The sequence below is a fragment of the Pangasianodon hypophthalmus genome, chromosome 8 (genome assembly GCF_027358585.1).
Source record: "Pangasianodon hypophthalmus isolate fPanHyp1 chromosome 8, fPanHyp1.pri, whole genome shotgun sequence".
Classification (NCBI taxonomy): domain Eukaryota; kingdom Metazoa; phylum Chordata; class Actinopteri; order Siluriformes; family Pangasiidae; genus Pangasianodon; species Pangasianodon hypophthalmus.
This window is the reverse complement of record NC_069717.1, coordinates 17,553,986-17,568,011: the sequence shown is the minus strand read 5'-3', so window position 1 is coordinate 17,568,011 and position 14,026 is coordinate 17,553,986.

Sequence of the window (14,026 nt, the reverse complement as noted above, 5' to 3'; positions counted from 1 at the left end):
GTGAAAGTGAGTGTCCAAACAAGGAGGCTTACAAACTTGACTGAGTTACATCAGTTCTCTCAGGAGGAATGATCCACTAAAAATCTGATATCATAAATAAAAGCTGAAATATATCTGTCTCTTAGCTATTATTTTGAAAACAAAGTAGATACCCTAATTGACTTAACAAGAAATGTATGGTAACATGAAATGTGTGGAAGTGTGGAAAATTGAGTTTGAATGTATTTAGTCTAGGTGTATGTGATCTTTTATCCTCAACTGTAATTAATACCTCTAGTAATAGACAATTAATTAAAAAATTTAAATTGATACCATAGACACACAATCTGCTTGCTCTGAATTAATGACTTCTCCACCTCTGGACAGGCAATTGACTTAAAATATTTACCTTATTTAATGACTTCTCCACCTCTGGACAGGCAATTGACTTAAAATATTAACCTTATTTGTTGATTAGTTAATTTTGGAAGGACATTTCTTTGTTAATTAGTATATATGCTGTCCTGACTATGAAGGAAAAGGGAAATAAATTTTATTATTTTTTTGGTTAAAATTTAAAATGCAAATTTGACCCTTTAAACGTCTCATTATGAAATGAATTAGACAGTTCTGCATATGGATAACTTGCAATTTCTCCTTAAACTTTTTTGCTGTTATTTTCATTACAATCTTGTCAAAGCCTCCAAAGCTAATGTTTATACTGACAGAATGAAATATAGTGTTTACTATGACATTCAAAAAGCTGAGCATGCATCACTTCTGTAGCATACATGTTCGAGTTACTAATAGTGCCTTTTGTGTCTGGTTTGTCTTCCAGTCACTTTGAATTTCCTTGTTTCATAAAGCTTATTTTTGTTGTGCTTTTATAGTATCATGTTCACCATCTAACATTTAGGTAACTGGATATAGAGCCAAAACCTCCAGCAAGCAACAAGGACACAGGGAAGCAAAAAATACACAGAAAATGTAGTCAAAGAAGATATTATAAGGCAATATCCAGCAAGAAATATAAAGTACAGCCACAGAGAATCAGAAATAATTTTTAAAAAAAATGTCCGACCAATTATTAAAGTATTTTAAATTGTGAATAGAGATTTGTCATTTTAAATATTAGGTTTATGTACTAGTAGCAGTCCTGAGAACTTGCACTTTCACCAACCCTTGTATTTAGTTATAGCTGTCTCTGTTTTTCCCACAACTATCCTGCATTTATTTCTGATAAGTTGGTGGAAACTTAACGTCTTATATACTTGGACTAGGCTCTCTCTGTAGATAAAAACATCTGCCTCAAGAAATGAATCTTAATCTTGAAATGTTGTTGCACGTCCTGGCCTTTTTTATGCACAACAACATTATTAGAGCAGATATTTGTGTTGGTCAAGACAGGCAGCTAACTCTTAGTGTGTTGTTGTTGTTGTTGTTGTTGTTGTTTGTTTTTATCAACACCTTTTACATCTCAGATTTGAATAACTAATAAAAGCTGGTGAATCTATGGTGATGATGAACAAGAAGAGAGGGGAAAGGACCTCTTTACACATCTCAGGAGTCTGCACTGGAGATTTGCTGCTTACTCAGGAGTGGGAAATTCATATCCAAGTGTTTTGTGCTGACAAAGGACAAATGGATTTTTACAGCAAACCATGCAACATTGCACTATGGAGCTAAATAATAATATGAGAAATAAAGATTCTTGTATAGACTCCTACTTGTTCTCTGCTATTTATGAAAGTAATTTTAAGCTTAGAGAGTTTAGTTATGGTTCCAAATAAATAATTCTTAAGAACCACATCTTTATCTGTTTTATCTTTGTTATTCTCTCTGGTAGAATCTTAGTCATATCCCCTATGTGTCTTCTATTTTATATTCATATTCATGTTTCATTGGCCTATGCCAGCCATAGCCAGGATAATAACATGGGCTCTAGGCCTGGGCAGCAGAATGTGAAAAATGAACCAGATCAATAGGAACTGGAATACACTTCTGTTCTAGGCTGTAGATTTCTTTGCACGATCACACACCCTAAAGCTATAACTAATTTTCTTGGTTTCTCTCAGTCATTTCTCTCTGTCAACTTCCCTCTCTCAATTTGAGTTTTTTTTTGGAGTTCCTGTAATTTTTGTTTGCTAAAAATGTATTTTCTTTAGGTGGGAAAAAATTGTTAAAAACAAATCATCAGTGCAGATTGGCTGAACTGTATTTTCAAATGATAGCTAAATCAATAAAATGTATAACATTGAAATTTATATAACGTATAACTACTGTATATGTACAATGAAATGTATAACTAAATAAAATCATCATTGAGTTTTTGTTATATGCATTGTATTTCTAATGAGGATTAAAGGGTCATAGTTGGATATGTTCGTAAGTATTACCAAAAGCAGTTTGAGGCTGTTAATATAAACCAAAACATAACAGCATTGTGGCTGCCTTTTTAAAATTCTTTTTAATTAGGCCCCGGGGGCTTTGAAATCTCCTCCCCATGCAATGCCATGCTTAAAACTGATTCTATAATCACAACCAATCTCCTCCATCCTTCTCAGCTAACATACATGGATAGATTATCACAATACGGAAAGGCCCACATGGCCAGGTGCAAATATGGCCCATGTTATAAGATGTAAAAACGTGCTGACAGAAAATCAATGTACTCCCCTGCCGATACATGCTGTGTGATGACTCCAGCTGCCATGCATGCAGCCAGTGGAGCCAGCATTGCTCTTGAAACTCTAGCTCACGCCAACATCATGACAGATGGCAAGCAGGAACAGAGGGGGAACACTGGGGCTTTATGCAACCAGCCATGGTCAGCCAAGCCAGTCCTGCCACCCTGACCCCTGCCACACATATCACAATCTCCCCTGGGTGGGGCATGGAAGGGTCCCTAAACTGCCCTAATTTCAGGTCGAGACCAGTACAGAATGGCTTTTATATGCAGAATGGCTTTTAGTTACCAGTTGAGCAAGGGTTAGCACTACTGCTAACTCTAGGTTAGTGGTGTTGACGATAATCCCTGTTTTCGGCAGCTTTGAGAGTTATGAATTCTTTCTTTTACATGTGCAACTTATTGGGAATTGATAGCCCACTACCCAGCTCTATCTCAAAGCAGTTGGCAACATGGTGTATGGGCTTGGACAGCTCTCAAAGACTCCTGCAAATGACTATCTATTGCAGGAGAATAAAGAAAGGAATTATAAAGGTGGTCAAGTGATATCAAGGTATGTTAGAGAACCAACATAAGAATTTTAGGTAAGAGGTAATGTTTATTAGCTTGAAAATGGATAGTCTACTTTGCAATAGAGCTAACAAATGAGTGGTTGTAGACTATTATACAGATGGCACAGGAGCCTTTGTTTTCTCTGTGCCTTTTTGTGGTAACACACTGGGGAGCAGAGATGTAATGACCCTCAAACCAAGGCATGTCTATCTGACAGATTACAGTCAGCTCACTCATTGATTAGTGTTACCTTTAAAAATGACTTGCTTCCCTCGCAGTTTTCATCTTTAATTAGGTCTGGCTTAAATGATTCAGATGACATGGTGTGTATTGTTCTGTCTGCCTTACCCCCCTGACTTTCATTTTCATTCTTCTCACTCTCCTCATCAGTTTCACCCTCCCCTTCTCCTTTCATTACAGATTCAGCAGACTTGTTAAAACTGTGGGGTGCCCCATTCTCCTCACCTCTGATTCACTGAGTCAGTGCTTCTGTCCCACACAAAGACTTGGACAATCTGTGCTACAAATCATCCAAAATGGGTTTGTGCCCCTCTCTAAAGAGCAGTTATGAAACATGTAAGCATATGGAGCACTTTAAAAATGTAAAAAATGCACAAACAGTATCCTAATTGGATAGAAAAATGAAGGCACATATTCATATTTGCTTATTTCTTGCTCTAAATGAGTCCACTGAAAATCTCTAATGTCTTACAAAACTTGAACTGACTGCTGAAGGGGGAGCAGTTTTTGGCAGTCATTGTGGAAGATAAACACACTGGTAGTAGGCTAATTGCTTTACCTGATATTGCCCCTGTATCCTGACAGGAGAGTGTTCACAAATGCCTTCAGATCTCTATAAGTGCCAAACATTTAGCTGTTAATGTTTTTTTTTTCTTTCCCCAAATGATAGTTTGAATCTCCACATGCTATTCCTATTGCAAAGGTAGTCTTAAATTTTCATTAAGCTAACATTCACTATATCTATAGTCACTCAGTCCATTAATGTGATAAGGCACCTTGGTTAAGAATACTAACATTTAATAGTAGTATAGTATAGTAAGTGTACCTTGCAAAAGAAAAATGTATTTATAGTGGGGTCCATAAGTATTTGGACAGCGATAGAAGTGTAGTTTTTCAGCCTTAATTCAAGGGATTTAACAAAATGTATTGCATTAACCATTTAGGAGACACTTCTTTGGACCACACAAACACCTCTCTGGACCATGTATTGAGAGTTCACATGAACAGCTACCAAGTGCAAATTCAACATTTGGAATGAGGGAACAGTTGTCCAATTACTTTTGAGCCTGTGAAAGTGGAAGAACTATGTAAAAAGGGCCGTAATTCCTGAATGGTTAATGCTATATTTTTCTTGAACCCCTTGAATTAAAGCTGAAAGTCTAAACTTCAATCACATCTTGATTGCATCATTTCAAATCCATTGTGGTCTACACAGGCAAAATTACAAATATTATGTCACTGTCCAAATACTTATGGACCCGAATGTAAGTGTACATTTAGTTTGGAAAAAAGTACACTTGATATGAAAATTACATGCTTTTAGAGTTAACAATTTATACATACTTTAACACATACACACATACTCCATTTAGTGTATTTAAATTTTTTTTTAAACAACCTATGTTGTATTCAAATACATTTAAGAGTGTAATTTGTAGACACAGTACTGATAAACATATACTTATGTGCACTTTAAATTATATTTCAATATCACTAAATTTTATATAAAAATGCATTTGTGTACTTAAAATACATACTTAAAATAAATTCAGAAACAACTAAATATAACTCAAATATACTTTTAAGTACACATGGACATTACTATTTCAGTAATGGCCATGTGTACTATTCTGTTCTGAACTTCAAATATATATTTTAAATATACAGTTGAGCATACTAATACCTGTATTTAATACAGTAAATAAATACAGTAATTTGCTACTTAAGTAACACTTACACATGTGTATCACAATAATAGCACCTAAGCACATTTAGCATATACACATAAGTTGTAAGCTGTGATTGTCCAACAAAATGTTTACTTAAACAAATTAACTTAATCTTAGTCAGTGAACAAAGAAACTATAATTGTGCCAACGTCATTAAAGGTAAGTAAAAGCCTCAATAACACAAGGAGAGATTATAAAGAAAAGTTTATTAAACCATGAATTAACATCCACCTATCCATCCACCCATTTCTGTACCGCTTATCCTACACAGGGTCAGGGTAGCCTGGAGCTTTTCCCAGGGGACTCAGGGCACAAGCAGGGGGGCAACCTGGACGGGAGGCCAGCCCATCGCAGGGCACAATCACACACACACACACACACACACACACAACGGACAATTTGGAAATGCCAATTAGCCTACAACGCATGTCTTTGGACTGGGGGAGGAAAGCAGAGTACCCAGAGGAAACCCCTGAAGCACGCGGAGCACATGCAAACTCCTTGCCTGCAGGGTGAAGGCGGGATTCGACCCCCCAGCCCTGGAGGTGAGAGGCAAACGTGCTTGAATGATCTCTTAGCTTAAAAAATAATAATATAGTATGTTTAAATTAAATTAACTAAAATTTGTAACAGAATAGTAACATAAAGTCCCTTAGTTACAAAGGTCAGAAAAACAACTAACATGACTGAATGGTTTGAACAGTGTTGGGTAAGTTACTCCAAAAAGTAATTAATTACTAATTACTAGTTTCTTTTTAAAACTGGAATCAAATTACTGTAGTAATTACTCTGTCTAAAAAAAACACAAACTAATTACTTATTAATTACATCATACAGTAAATTGCCATACACAGGTTTCTTGTTCAGTACGCGCCTAAAAGACGGCGATTCCACCGTGCGCAGCGGTAGCATCTCTTCCACTATATGCTTCAATCACTTTTAAAATCAAGCTTCGCCTGTTTAGGTAAGGTTGCAGCAGCAGTTTCATCCGTCGCTGTTGGTGAATTCGGCTCAAGTTTAATGTGGCAATATTGCCGTGACAAGTGTTTTAATCAGATACTGGTGCTATTCAGAGAGGTTCTTGAATGTCTGAAAGCTTTTCCACCAGGACATAACTTACATTTTAAAGTTATATTCTTGTCTGAACGTGTCATAAATTCTATTTATATCTGTCTATATTTCCATTTAGCAAGACAGCCAATCGCTGCTTCTGCCATCCTTTCACAGGAACGCAGAGCGCGCTCTCTTAAATTTAAAGGGAGCGCAATCATCGTACTTTAAATTTAGTTAGTTAATAATTATTTGCTTATTTATTGTTTAATATTGTTCTATATTTAAAGGAAGTATTGTATTTTATTTAAAAAGTAACTGTAATTAAATTACTAAATAATGAGTAATCCCTTACATTACTTTTTACAGGGAAATAGAAACTAATAACGCGTTACAGCCAAAACACTGAGTGTGAACAGTTATCTTTTAACGCTTAATCATCCGTGATTAGATCATCAAAATCATGTTTTGGTAAGTAGTGATGCAGTCACCAAGTGCTACAGAGTGCTAGTGGATATGCTCATACTCACAGATTTTACATGTTGGCTGAATACCAACTCTTCTTTATAGTATAAAACACACATTAACAAACATTCCTCATTAATTTTCTAGAATAATTACAATACACCATTGTTACATTTTAGAAGAGGCCTAGGCCAACAGCATTTTAGGTCACTTTTATTATCACATGAAGACTTTGTAGTTGTTTATCTCAGTACAGTACTTATTAGCATGATCATAGCTATAATAGTGCAAAACCAAATTGGGACCTATAGCTACTATTAGTGGTGCTTGCTATGCAATGCAAGCATCACTAATATAATTCTTCTTTTTCTTCTTCTTCTAGTTTCTGACACTTTTTTTGGCACTTAAATAGTCCCTCAGTTTTTGCCCCACTGTCAAGAAATGTACCTCAAAACTTGCACCCCCATTGGGACACATGTACATGTACATGTACATGTACTTTTCTCAGCATTCTCATGTGCACATGAACTTTTCGTGCACATGGCCAAAAATGGTGGTTTTTGGCCTATAAAGAATGAATGGGGAGTAAAACACAGGTGTCACAGCTCAGATGTCATTCAGCTGATATGCTCGTATCACATATCCTCTAATAAGTCTTAGGGAGTAGAACTGGCATATACACGTCGCGTTTCGGAATTTTCAGAAACGTCCGGGAAAATGGTGTTATTGGGGCCTCGTAGACAATAATGGGAAAATTTTGGACCCCCCTAATTCCCACACTGTCAGTGACATAAACATGAATGATGTGTCCAAGTGTTCAACTTGGTCCAGAGAATCAGGAAATCCCATTTGAGAATTGATCCAACGTGCAAGTTGCATGGAATTTCTCACTGGGATTCACAATACACACTAATGTAAAATGAGTCTAGAGGAGCAAACAGGCAAACAGAGACACTGTTTAGATTTACTATCTTCATAGGAAATCTTCGGCACCTAACTAGTCTTGCACTGTTTGACTCACAGATACGGATCATACCTCAAATCAGTCGGGAGGTGTGTGCAATTACTTTTCTCTCCATTCCCATGTAAGTGTCGTGAAATTCCTGATCCAATTTCCCCCATAAACAGTCATTGAGAAATCAGAAGCATGACCAAAACACTTGGCTGCCTGAGGAAAATTGCGTTATGGGTATTTTAATGACGTCATGTGCACGTCACATCCATGTAAACCCCAGAAATAAGTGGAATCACAAAACTACCACAACATAGACATGTGATACATTGGAATGCTCAGCCCAATAAAAATAATTGCATTATTGGTATTCTAATTCAATTCAATTCAATTCAATTTTATTTGTATAGCGCTTTTAACAATGGACATTGTCACAAAGCAGCTTTACAGAAATAAATGGATTCACAAAAATATATTGTAAATATTTAAATTTATCACTGTGAATTTATCCCTAATGAGCAAGCCAGTGGCGACGGTGGCAAGGAAAAACTCCCCGAGATGATATGAGGAAGAAACCTTGAGAGGAACCAGGCTCAAAAGGGAACCCATCCTCATCTGGGTGCAACGGATAGTGCAATTATAAATAAATCCCTTCTATTGTGTACTATATGGACAAATAGTGCAATTGTGCAACCAATAAATTCATCACAGTATTTGCAAGAGGTCCGGCTGGTTAAAATCTATCCACTGTCCACTGATGGAGTCCTGAGTACGAAGCTGCTCGTGGCAACTGCAGCCCCAAAGCCACTACAGCAATCGCAGTCCCAAGCCATTACAGTACAGCTCCCCATATGTGATCCCCAAGCCATCTCCACAGCCCCCAGGTGGCACCATCCCCAGCAATCCAAACAGTTCTTCAGGCAGTCCATATGGGGCCACCCCCAGCAGCAGCGAGCGAACTCAACCGATGAGAACTCCAACCAGAAGTAGGGCATCAGGATGGGTCAGGCAGCGAGGAGGAGCAGAAGGGGTCAGGATCACTGGCATCACTGGCATCTCAGAAGTAGCATGTGTAGCTCGACAGAGAGTGAGGGAGAGAGAGAGATGGAGAGAAAGGAAGAGATTGTTAGGTGAGCTTTTGTCCTCTAATGGTTAAGCACGATGTACTTTGCATGCAGAGTGCAAGCAGGGACTCCGGCAAGACTAGCTATGACAGCATAACTGAAAGGGAGAGCCAGAAGCTAACACAGACATGAGGGCACCCTGGGACATAAGGCAGCCAGCCACTCCACCGTCAACAAACCTGAGTGAACGTGTGAGAGTGGGGGGGCGACAGCTTCCAAACATCCCATTTCACCACAACACTCTATGCCTGTGAAACCCTCCAGACCTGCCCCTGTACCTAAGAAAACTATTCACAAAAGGCTTGACTAAACAAATATGTTTTCAGCCTAGACTTAAACACTGAGACTGTGTCTGAGCCCCGAACACTAAGTGGAAGGCTGTTCCATAACTGTGGGGCTTTGTATGAGAAAGCTCTACCCCCAGCTGTAGCCCGCATTATTCGAGGTACCAACAAATAGCCTGCATCTTTTGATCTGAGTAGGCGTGACGGATCATAAAAGACCAAAAGTTCGCTCAGGTACTGTGGCGCGAGACCATTTAGTGCTTTATAGGTCAATAGTAGTATTTTATAATCAATACGGAATTTGATTGGGAGCCAATGCAGTGTGGATAAGATAGGGGTGATGTGGTCATATCTTCTGGTTCTAGTAAGGACTCTCGCTGCTGCATTCTGGACTAACTGGAGCTTGTTTATGCATCTACTGGAACATCCAGACAGTAAGGCATTACAATAATCCAACCTAGAGGTAACAAAAGCATGAACTAATTTTTCTGCATCGTGTAGTGACAATATATTTCTTATTTTAGCAATATTTCTGAGATGAAAGAAAGCAATCCTAGTTATATTATCTACATGAGCTTCAAAAGAAAGACTAGAGTCGATAATCACACCAAGGTCTTTTACTGCTGCACATGATGAAACAGAAAGGTCATCCAGAGTTATTATGTAATCAGAAAGCTTACTTCTAGCTGCATGTGGTCCTAGTACAAGTACTTCTGTCTTGTCAGAATTAAGTAAGAGAAAGTTAATAAGCATCTAATTTCTAATGTCTTTTACACATTCCTCAACTTTATTAAGCTGGTGTCTGTCATCTGGCTTTGCTGAAACATACAACTGTGTGTCATCAGCGTAACAGTGGAAGCTAATACCATGCTTACGAATAATTTTGCCCAGAGGTAGCATATATAAAGAAAAGAGCAGTGGGCCTAAAACAGAGCCTTGCGGAACACCAAACTTTACCTTAGCATGAGAAGAGAAGTCACCATTTACGTTTACAAACTGATAACGATCAGTCAAATAAGACCTGAGCCAGGAAAGGGCTGTTCCCTTAATGCCTACTACATTTTCTAGTCTATTGAGGAGAATAGCATGATCAATGGTATCAAAAGCTGCACTAAGGTCAAGCAGCACCAGCAAGGAGACACAACCCTGATCAGAGGCCAGTAGTAAGTCATTTACAACTTTTACCAGTGCTGTCTCTGTGCTATGATGAGGCCTAAATCCTGACTGATACATTTCATGAATGTTATTCCTATGTAAGTATGAGCATAGCTGCTGTGCTACAACCTTTTCAAGGACCTTGGAAATAAAGGGGAGGTTTGATATTGGCCTGTAGTTGGACAGTTGACAGGGATTGAGGTCAGGTTTTTTAATCAGGGGCTTGATAACTGCTAATTTAAAAGATTTAGGTACATAGCCAATGCTAAGGGAAGAATTGATTATCTTTAAAAGAGGTTTGATTGTTTCAGGAATTATCTGTTTGAGGAAACAAGTAGGTAAAGGATCTAGCATACAGGTTGATGATTTTGATGATGAAATTAGTGATGATTAGTAATTAGTAATGATGTCAAGTGCATGCAAATGGACTGCCATAAAGACTATTATATTAAAAACTTGAGTTAAATACCATCATTACAGCTACTGATATAAATCAAATTAGCTATGCTTCAACAAATGTTTACATGCATGTAGCTCCCCCTACTGAGCGGCACGTGCAGCTGCATGTCGGTGTTGATTTTTCCATGTGCAAGCACCACTCACCTTTTCTTCAGAAAATGTACATTCTAGTTACATTTAAAGTGGTATTACAGATTGCACACCTACATATTGAATGAAAGATCAGTTCAGGCACAAAGTGAGCTACAGCTACAGCTAAAAAAGAGATAAAACTATTGATTACATATGAATATTATTCAGATAGCATAGTGGTAGTGGTTAGCATGGTTAAGGGCAAAATAGGGTAATTTCCTGTTTTTTTTACTAAATTTAAACACTGCACTGCACTACACTGCACAGTGATTATTAATTTAAATTAAAGAACCCACATGTACCACTATAGATCACGGTTTTAAAATGTTTAATTTTACTGAATAAACTAAATAAACTAAGATATACACATTGCTTTTATCCACCACCTGTTAAAAATAGTAACTTAATTAGTAATATAGTAAGTTTAAATTAAATTATGTTTACTCAAATTAAATTAACTAAAATTTGTAACAGACTAGTTACATAAAATCCCTTACTTACAAAGGTCAGAAAAACAACAGAACCTTTTAACAGAACCATCCAACAGCATTGCCTTTTTGCAAGAGCCTTATTGGAACATGATTTTTTTCCCAACTACTTTTAAATAGCCACATTATATCGGGAGCTCCAGCAGGCTGTAAAGAAGTCCTGAGGCAACATGTCTGTTCGGTTATTAAGTGCTCCACAACAGAGAGCCAAAGAAAGCTCAAATTTCATATGTGTATAGATAATTTATTATGGTGAAAGATGAAATGCAGCTTTTGTTGATATTGTCACTATTTGTTTTATATGAAAGCTAATTTTGCACAGTTGTCAGATTGTAGATACTAGGGTCTACACCACTAGGGTGCCGGAAAGGACATGCTACAATATGTTGGTCCAAAACGTGCATACAGAACATTCAAATGAAATTTGATACGTTGCTTTGCAAAGTATGCTTGTGCCAGAATGTTGATATTCAACATATAGAAGGTGCTGCAAATGATGCTGCATTTGAATTAACTGGTATGTGGTAATTTGCAGATTGTAATATCATTTTCAATCTCTGCAAATTCGACTTACAAAGTAGAAAAAACATGGATGCCTCCATGTGTTTTTTTTTTGGTTAGCATCTAGCTAGCAGGCTAGCTAACTGAGATAAGTGATGTATATTTTCCTGCTCAAAACAGTGAACTGTATAGTCAGTGTTATAGATTTAAAAAGTGAATATGTCTGTATGTTGACTGAAACAAATACTTATATATAGAGCATAACTTATTTAATTGGTAGAAATGCTACTTTATTTACTGCTGATTTGGTATGCAACCTTGTTGATTTGATGTCACTTGCTGAACTTGGAGGAACTCAGAGCTGAGGAGACCATCTTGAGTTCCTAAGTAGGAATTCCAAGTTGAGGGGACATTTTCTTTTTTTCCTGGTTGGAGGTCAAGAATTACAAATTACAGCCTCTAGTCAAGGGGGGCATGGTTTGCCTTGCACCCCCGGGGTTGGGGGTTTGAACCCCACCTCCACCCTGTGTGTGCAGAGTTTGCATGTTCTCACCATGTTTGGGGGGTTTCCTCTGGGTACTCTGGTTCCCTCCCCAGTCCAAAGATATGCACTGTAAGGCTGCTTGGCATTTCCAAATTGTGTGTGGTGTGTGAACATGTGTGCGATTGTGCCCTGCAATGGGTTGGCACCCTGTCTAGATTCCCTGGAATAGGCTGCAGGCTCCCCAGCAACCCTGTATAGGATAAGTGGTATGAAAAATGGATGGATGCATGGATGGATGGACCTCTAGTGCAATGCGTCATAAACTGAAGTCCACTGTCAGTGGTGACAGCCCCAAACCTCCTTTTTTTGTCTCTGCTGGAACATGTCCAACCTTGCCACATTAGTTTTTTTTATATTTATACCTCCATGTGTAAAAGAGTCTCTTCTTCTACTTCTGAAATTCAGTACTGAGTTGGAAAATACACTAGCTTCGCCCTCCAGTAGTTATAAAACATGCAAGCCCCTTGGCTGGAGCTGGTCTCCCTTGATAAAAATTAATAATAGCACAAAGTGAGGCTGCTAAATCATTGAAATGACTGTGGCATGTCTGTCCAGTTAGCGCTGCTCCCAAAGAAGCCGAGATACTTGATCAAGACCAGAGATGTGAAACCACTCACCACACAGGCTTCTGCCTTAGGCTGTATTGATGGAATAGCTTTAACTCTAGTGACCTTTGGTAAAGAAGTGTTTTTGGTAAAGGCTAAAATTAGCTGACCTCTTTATCATGGAACAAGGGAACATGAACAATGATGCAGAGTGATCCTGATGAAGAGCTTCAGCTGTCAGATATGAAACATTTATATTTCATTGATCGAAATCATTTGTTTTGTAAGTATTAAATCTAAATTTTTAGAGGTTGTATGGATTGAGCCACTGACATTTTGTAGTTTTCCTGTAAAGCTGTAGCATTTTGGGGAGTTTCTGAAAGAAACAGGGTTGTGTGTGTTCTAAGGTCATTTTATACAACTTCTCTACAGGCCCAACAGGGTGGGAGGAGATGGATATGGGTACAGTCAGCTGAACACTCCAGAACATTATGATTTATTTAAGTATGGAGACAATATGAATAATGAATCTGTAGAGGAGAATGTAAATTTTTTAGAACTAATTGTCCAATGGCTGCAGTGCTCTGTGAAGGGGTGAGGGGAAGGGAGGACCCCTAAGATCAGAGGGGGAAAGGGGCTCAAAGCTGTCCTGCAGCCACCTTCATCGACTTGCAAATCAGTAGAAGGAGGCTAATTAGCAGCTGGCTAATGAAACCACCATTCAGAGCATGACTGAAGATGGGGGGTGTGAGATGGGGAATTCAGGGATCCCTTTCTCAGTGATATCTTTGGCACCATTTGAAGTTGATTTCAGAGCACATCAATATGTGAGCAAAGTTGAGGAGAGGGAGAGAAAAAAGAGAGCAAGAGAAAGGGAGAGAGAGATGAAATTAGCATTCATTTGAAGAATGGAGACTGTTATTTATCAGCTTGCTTTTGGCACCACTGAAGCTCTAGGGAAGACTTTACCATACAAAATTCACAACTGCATGTGATGGGGAATGAAAAATCAACCTCTAGAAATCCCTCTCTTTCTGCTTGCCTGTTTTTTTGCTCCCACTCTGTCGTTATCTCTTCAGCCTCCAAATCCATCCCTTTGCCTCTTTCTCTATTTGCAAGTTTGATCTCTAGAGGAAGAAA